Source organism: Musa acuminata, chromosome BXJ3-10, assembly GCF_036884655.1.
Source record: "Musa acuminata AAA Group cultivar baxijiao chromosome BXJ3-10, Cavendish_Baxijiao_AAA, whole genome shotgun sequence".
Lineage (NCBI taxonomy): Eukaryota > Viridiplantae > Streptophyta > Magnoliopsida > Zingiberales > Musaceae > Musa > Musa acuminata.
This window is the reverse complement of record NC_088358.1, coordinates 17,705,001-17,713,502: the sequence shown is the minus strand read 5'-3', so window position 1 is coordinate 17,713,502 and position 8,502 is coordinate 17,705,001.

The window sequence follows — 8,502 nt, the reverse complement described above, 5'->3', positions numbered from 1 at the left end:
GGGGGGGGGGGGGGGTGAATTAGTGCAGCGGATAAAAACGTCAACTTCGTCAAATCTCTCGTACGATAAAAACCGATTTCGGAAACTTAGCTTGAAAGCATACGTAAATGTATTGAAGGCAGTAAGCTATTGAAGGGGTTTCAGTAAGGTAATAGCAGGAAACAAAATGCAAACCAGAGAAGATGGGAGTTTATAGTAGTTCTGTCAATCGTGACCTACATCCACTCCTTTGATTCCTCTTCCGTTGAGGCCATTGGCATCCACTAACGATCTTCCTTTACTAGGCAAAGATCAACCTCCTTCTTACACCCCTCTTCTCCTTTTACCAGGTTTAGGAGACAACCCTTACGAGCACTCACTCTCCTCTCTTAAAGAGAATTCTAACACTTAAGCTAGAGGAGGGAAATTCTAGAGATTGCAGCAGCATTTTCTCTCTTTTAATCTCTCTATGCTTGTGTGTTTTAACCAGGGATGGGAGGGGTATTTATAGGCTCTAAACCAGTTTGAATTCCGAGCTCAAAATTGTCATCTCCCGGAATTCCGAGGTCTGGCGGTTGCACCGCCTGACAGAGCTCGGAGACTGAGCCTCTAGGCGGTGCTACCACTTGTTAAGGGTGGTTGCACCGCTTGGCAGAGCTCGGAGACTGAGCCCTGGCGGTGCCATCGCTTGCCTGGGGCGGTTGCACCGCCTAGTCTCTCTTGGAGACTGAGCCCTAGCGGTGCCACCGCTTGTCAGGGGCGGTTGCACCGCCCAGTCTCGCTCGGAGACTGAGCCCAAGCGGTGCCACCGCCTGCCTGGGGTGGTTACACCGCCCAGCTTTCCTGGGAGACCCTCTCCTGGGCGGTGCCACCGCCTACACTATTTCAGCTCACTAGTTGGGTTCCAAACTTGGCCCAAACCAGTCCGAACTCGGGCCCAATTGGCCCCTACGTGGGTTATAGGATTAACACATAATCCTAACCCTAATTAATGTGCTAACTACGAATTTAAAGATATTTCCTAAGCTATTACAAAGTCTGCAAGTCAAGACTTCTTCCGGCGAGCTTCCGACGAACTTCCTACGGTCTTCCGATAAACTCTCGGAAACCATTCTGCGGACTTCCGACAAGCTCCTAGACTTCATAATTTGATCTTGGCGAGTTCTAACAAGCTTCTTTTGGCAAACTCCTGGACTTCTCGGATTTGTTCCCATAGAACCTCCGACGACCGTCCGGACTTCTGTCGAGCTCTCGAACTCCCAATGTGATCATAGTCTTGACTCCGGCGTAACTCCTGCTGCATGTCTTTCTTTCATCGTAGTTAATCCTGTACACTTAAAACAAAACTTCGATCGAGACAATTAATCCTAAGCAATTAACTAAGTTGTCCAGCATGTCATTGGTCCCTCGACACTTAGTCCGATTCTTCGGCGCATCATCCTCTCCTGCGGCCTATTGCCCAATCGGCCAGTTGACTTTGTAACTCCGATATCCTTAGCGCAATACCCGCTCTTCTTGGCCCGATGCCCAAGTCCACGGCCTGAAGCCTTCTGTCGATACGTCGACCGATCCATCGGCCTGACGTCCAATCTTCTGACATGTTCCTCCAGCACAACATGATTTTTCCTGCTTTAATTGTCTCATCCTGATCGAAGCATCCTACATCACTTAAAACACAGATTAAAACATAAACACATATCAAGTGGTTTCATCATCAAAATACGAGATTCAACAATCTCCCCCTTTTTTATGATGACAACCACTTGATGACTGAGTTAACCTTAACTTCCGGAATTTAAAAAAACTCCCCCTATCAATATGCCATATTGATAGAACCTTGAATTCAAACTGAATTCAAGTCATTGCAATATTCATCATGAATACTTGCAACACGTCATCATGAACTTATGCATAACATGTCATGTCATCAACATACTTCTCCTCCTTTATCATCAACAAAAAGGAGAAGTACAACTATTCTTGTGTTTGTAATATAAGTTCAACTCATTGCATGAAAAACATAATATTAAATTTTTATCATCATGCAATCTAGCAATTTTAGAACTTGCAAGCTAGCAATTTAGAGATGTTCAAGAAAGCAACTCTTACTTCTTGAAATATGCAAGTTTTACAAGCTAGCAAATTGAAAGATATGCAAGTTGGCATATTTGCTTTTCTTGAGATAGGCACGATAGCACATTTTTGTATTTTCTTGATGTTTCAAGCTAGCAATTCTCGATGATGTTCAAGATAGCAATTTCTTCTCTTTTGAGAAGTGCAATTTTTGCTTTCTTCTTGAATTGTGCACGCTAGTTATCTCCCCCTTAGTTATTGTCAAAAAAAAGGGAAGACCCTTTCTAAAGAAGGGAAGACCTTTTATGTCAATTTCTAAATCATGACAAAGGTGAGTAATCATTCTTATTTCAAAATTCCATAATTGAAATAAACCTTGAATTCAAATTAAGGCAATTTTAATCATGATTCATATCATATGCAATACATCACATAAAAAACATAAGTATTGCATGCATCATTTTAGCAACAAATCGTAGCATTTCATCATATGGCAAGATATCATCAAGTAAAATTACGATGGAAGTTCTTGATATCTTAACCTGATGCAAACATGGCATATGGCAATCATAGCATTTCGATTATCAATTTACTATATATTTCGATACAAGCTTCTTTTGATATCTTAACATAATTCAAATTCAAGTATGGCACTTATAGCATTAATTCATATATTTCTTATTCAAATATGGCACTCATAGTATCAATTCATATATTTCTCCCCCTTTGTCATCAACAAAAGGAGAAGTAGCTCTAGCTATTTTAAAAGATATGCAAGTTTTTGTAACATGAAGCTAGATTTTCATCACAACATATAAGCACAAAAGCATAGCAAGATTCTTAAGTTCAATCATGACAATTCAACACTTGTTTCTTGTGCAAGATTGCACTTTGCTTTTCTTTGCATATTCTAACTAGCAAAAGCTTTCTCCCCTTTATTTTTGTCGAAAAGAAGGGAAGAGTACAAGCTAGCCAGCATTTGCCTTGAGCTAGCAATCTTTCTCCCCCTATGTCATTACCGAAAAGAAGGGAGAAATCAATGGCCAAAAAAATTTTAATTATTATACAAGCCATATTACAAAATCATGATATCAAGAAAATTCAAGAATGACATAATTCATTCGACAAATCCTTTTAATAGAGCAAAAGAATTATACAACCAAGGATCATGATTAAAATATATCAATATCATAGATCAAGTCATGATTCATGATTCATCATAAAGCAAATTAATTTTCAGTCATCACATAAGGCATTTAAAGAATTTTTGAAACATAGGAGAATGATTAATTTAAGCATGCAATGTTTCAATCAAATTCAAGTCATAAATACCAATACTTTCATATTGTGAGTATCAATTCATGAATACCAAAAGATATTATTTGTGATTCCAATTTTGCAAGATCAAGATTATGATTTAGATAAAATTCATTCAAATCAAATCATTAACTTGAAACTCATAATCAAGTCATCAAAATCAATTTCGAGATTCACAAAATATCATGAAATCATTAATCTCGATAAGATGGGAAAAGTATTTTTTAAGTGATTCTTTTTCATCTAAGCATGCCTTAGTCTTTATATGCCAAATCAAGATAAGCATGAAAGTTCAAGACGTAAAGGCAAAATCTTATAAAACAACTCATCAAGCAAGATTTTAAACATCCATTTTCAAGCCATATAAAGAGTAAGTCAATGATTCAATTATCTCATGTCATGAATTCCAATAGGCATCTCAAAATATCAACATCACATTAAAAAGATATTTCAAAAAGATATATTAATAAGTGATTCATTTGTATCATTTCATTCATTCGGAAGATTCTCCTCTTTAGTAAATAAATGTAGGAGAACAAAATGAATTAAGGAGATGTAACATGATTGAAGCATTGAACATGATTCATATTTAAAATGTGTCTCATGTCATAAGTATGAATCAAGCATTTGTAAAATCCGAAATCATCCTCAAAGTCACATTCAATAAATTCATACATGACAAGCATAGATTTATTGAAAAGACGATAAGATAGAGGATCACATTTCATTTTTATAAATTTTTATTCATGTGATTTACTTCTTGTAAGCATGTCTTTACCTTTAATAATAATAAAACAAGTGTCAACATTTAAGATGGAAAGGTAAAAAACAAATCATCAAGCATGATTCCATGATAACATCCTTTTAATATCTTGATATTCATCATCAAGTATGATTTCAAAAAGTATGTTAAAGAGAAATCATTAAGACCAAATGCATGATACACTCATTTATTTTCAAAATATTCATCATGTTTATTTTCATGAGATTCACAAGATTGGTAAAATAAATTCATTAATCTCAATATGATAGAAAATTATTTCCATTTCATACAATTGATTTCATATTAGCATGCTTTTTCATTTATGTTAAATAAAAACATGCATCAACGTTTAGGATCAAAAAATGAATTTCTTCATAAAACCACAAGATCAATAGATTCTCAAAAATGAATTGTTAGGATCAAGAAAAATCCGAAAATCCAAAAAATCTGAAAATGAAATTTAACACTTTCATGTATTCAGACATGATTTTGTCATATGTTTTTCAAATACACTCACGAAAATAACACATGCTATCATCATGTATAACTTAAAATCTCATGCATAAAATTGTCAATCATTGTATCAAAAATATTTAATATTTTTATTATATCATTATGCATTACTTCAAATCAAACATGATTTCATTCAACAATGTTAATCAAACATGATACACATTATTACTTCTTAACCATGATTTCATATTTTCAATCAAAATCATTTTGTTTGTTTATCATAAAATATGTAATATTATCATTTTTGAAATTACTAGCATGATCATAATTTTTGTATTTTTATTTTTAAACATGTAATTTTTAAGAAAATTAATTCTAAACTAAAAAAGAAAATACATCATGAAAGCATCAAGTAATTTCAAAATAAATCAGGGGGATTTCAATTACCTTATCATTGAAAACGGTTAAGGCGTAGTTTGCCACCTCACTTTTCTTGATTTTCTCATCTTCGGAGGAGCTCGATTCATCCCACTTTGTGTTCTTCTTCTTTGGTTTCTTTCTCCATTCAAGTTCATTGTTTATTTTAGATTTTAGTTTAATAAACTTATTAAGATTTAGTGTTCGAAGTTCAAGTTCATCATTGTCCTCATCACTTGAGTCATCGCTCAAGTGGTATTCATTTGTCCGGGATTCCAAATCCTTCCTATTCTTTGGAAGGTTATTTTGTTCATCATGTTCATCATGTGCATTGTGCACCATTTCATATGTCATCAACGAATCAATTAGTTCTTCAAGTGGTAAGTTGTTTAGGTTTTTAGCTTCTTGTATTGTAGTTACTTTTGAATCCCACTTCTTAGAAAGAGGAACACAAAATCTTGTTTACGAGTTCAAAATCCGAAAAACATTTGCTAAGAGCTCTTAAACCATTGACGACATCCGTAAAGCGGGTGTACATGTCACCAATGGTTTCGCTTGGCTTTATTTGAAAAAGCTCAAAATCATGCATCAAAAAGTTGATTTTCGAATTTTTAACTCTAGAAGTGCCTTCGTGTGTGATTTCAAGAGTGTGTTATATGTCAAAAGCCGTTTCGCACAAAGAAACCCGATTGAACTCATTTTTGTCCAAAGTGCAAAATAAGGCATTCATAGCCTTTGCGTTTAAAGAAAAATACTTCTTCTCCAAATCCGACCATTCGTTCATCGGTTTAGAGGGAAGTTGAAAACCGTTTTCAACAATATTCCATAAATCCAAATTCATAGAAATCAAGAAAACTCTCATTTGAGTTTTCTAATAAGTGTAGTCCAATATTCCATAAATCCAATAGTCCAATCCGTTAAACAATGGTGGGGGTTTGTAGTAAGGTAATAGCAGGAAACAAAATGCAAACCAGAGAAGACGGGAGTTTATAGTGGTTCGGTCAATCGTGACCTACATCCACTCCTCTGATTCCTCTTCCGTCGAGGCCACCGGCATCCACTAACGATCTTCCTTTACTAGGTGAAGATCAATCTCCTTCTTACACCCCTCTTCTCTTTTTATCGGGTTTAGGAGACAACCCTTACAAGCACTCACTCTCCTCTCTTAAAGAGAATTCTAACACTTAAGCTAGAGCAGGGAAATTCTAGAGATTGTAGCAGGGTTTTCTCTCTTTTAATCTCTCTGTGCTTGTGTGTTTTAACCAGGGATGGGAGGGATATTTATAGGCTCCAAACCAGTTTGAATTCTGAGCTCAAAACTGTCATCTCCCGGAATTCCGAGGTCTGGCGGTTGCACCGCCTGGCAGAGCTCGGAGACTGAGCCTCTGGGCGGTGCCACCGCTTGTCAGGGGCGGTTGCACCGCTTGGCAGAGCTCGGAGACTGAGCCCTAGCGGTGCCATCGCCTGCCTGGGGCAGTTGCATCACCCAGTCTCGCTCGGAAACTAAGCCCTAGCGGTGCCACCGCCTGTCAGGGGCGGTTGCACCGCCCAGTCTCGCTCGGAGACTGAGCCCAGGCGGTGCCACCGCCTGCCTGGGGTGGTTGCATCACCTAGCTTTCCTGGGAAACCCTCTCCTAGGCAGTGCCACCGACTAATCTGGTGGTGCCACCGCCTACACTATTTCAGCTCAATAGTTGGGCTCCAAACTTGGCCCAAACCAGTCCGAACTCGAGCCCAATTGGCCCCTATGTGGGTTATAGGATTAACACCTAATCCTAACCCTAATTAACATACTAACTATGAATTTAAAGACATTTCCTAAGCTATTACAAAGTCCGTAAGTCAAGACTTCTTCCAGCGAACTTCCGGCGGTCTTCCGATAAACTCTCGAAAACCATTCTGTGGACTTCCGGCAAGCTCCTAGACTTCACGATTTGATCTTGATGAGTTCCAACGAGCTTCTTTTGGCAAGCTCCTGGACTTCTCGGATTTGTTCCCGCAGAACCTCCGACGACCATCCGAACTTCCGTCGAGCTCTCGAACTCCCAACGTGATCATAGTCTTGACTCCGACGCAACTCCTACTGCATGTCTTTCTTTCATCATAGTTAATCCTGCACACTTAAAACAAAACTTCGATCGAGACAATTAATCCTAAGCAATTAACTAAGTTGTCCGGCATGTCATTGGTCCCTCGACGCTTCGTTCGATTCTTCGGCGCATCGTCCTCTCCTGCGGCCTATTGCCCAATCGGCCAGTTCACTCCGCAACTCTGATATCCTTGGCGCAATTCCCGCTCTTCTTGGCCCGATGCACAAGTCCACGGCCCGAAGCCTTCTATCGATACGTCGACCGATCCAGCGGCCCGATGTCCAATCTTCTGACATGTTCCTCCGGCACAACATGATTTTTCCTACTTTAATTGTCTCATCCTGATCGAAGCATCTTGCGTTACTCAAAACGCAGATTAAAACATAAACACATATCAAGTGGTTTCATCATCAAAATACGAGATTCAACAGCATGCTCCTTTTAAAATAATTTATATTTTTTACCAATTAGCTTATATTCATCAAACAAATCATGAAAAGCACTTAATAATTCATCAAAAGATAAATGAGCTTTGATTGAGTCACTTATCTCGTCACCAAATGCTATTAATGGATAGTTTATAACTTATTTTTTATTGGTTGACTCCATGTCTTCGGATGCACTTGAATCATCCCAAGTCACCTTGAGTGCTTTCTTTTTCTTTAAATAGCTTCTTCTTCACTTGGGGATATTTATTTTTGAAGTGCCCTGGCTTTTTGCATTTGTAACATATGATTGTGTTCTTTTTTAGTTCATTTTTATTCCTAGTATCATATTTTACAAAATTTGTTTTATTTCTTCTTATGAATCTTTTGAATTTTCTTGTTAGAAGTGCCAAGTCCTCATTATCACTTGAGCTTTCACTCGGGTGGTCTTCTTTAGTTCTAAGTGTCATATCCTTCATGTTCTTTAGAAGGTAGTTCTCATATTCATCATATTTTTTGTATGGCATTTCATAGGTCATTAATGACCCAATAAGTTCTTCAAGAGCAAAGTTGTTCAGGTCCTTTGCTTCTTGTATTGTCGTCACTTTTGGATCCCAACTTTTCAGAAAGGATCTTAGTATTTTATTGACAAGTTCAATATTAGAAAAACCTTTACCAAGTGCTTTCAAACCATTGACAACATCCGTAAAATGGGTGTACATGACTCCAATAGTTTCGCTTGGTTTCATTCGAAACAACTCAAAATTATACACCAAGAGATTAATTTTTGACTCTTTAACCTTACCTGTGCCTTCATGTGTGACTTCGAGTGTGTGACAAATCTCATATGCAGTTTCGCATATAGAAACCCGATTAAATTCATTTTTATCAAGAACACAAAACAAAGCATTCATCGCTTTAGCATTCAAGGAGAAGGTCTTCTTGTCCAAATCATTTCATTCGTTCATTGGTATGGAAAACTTCT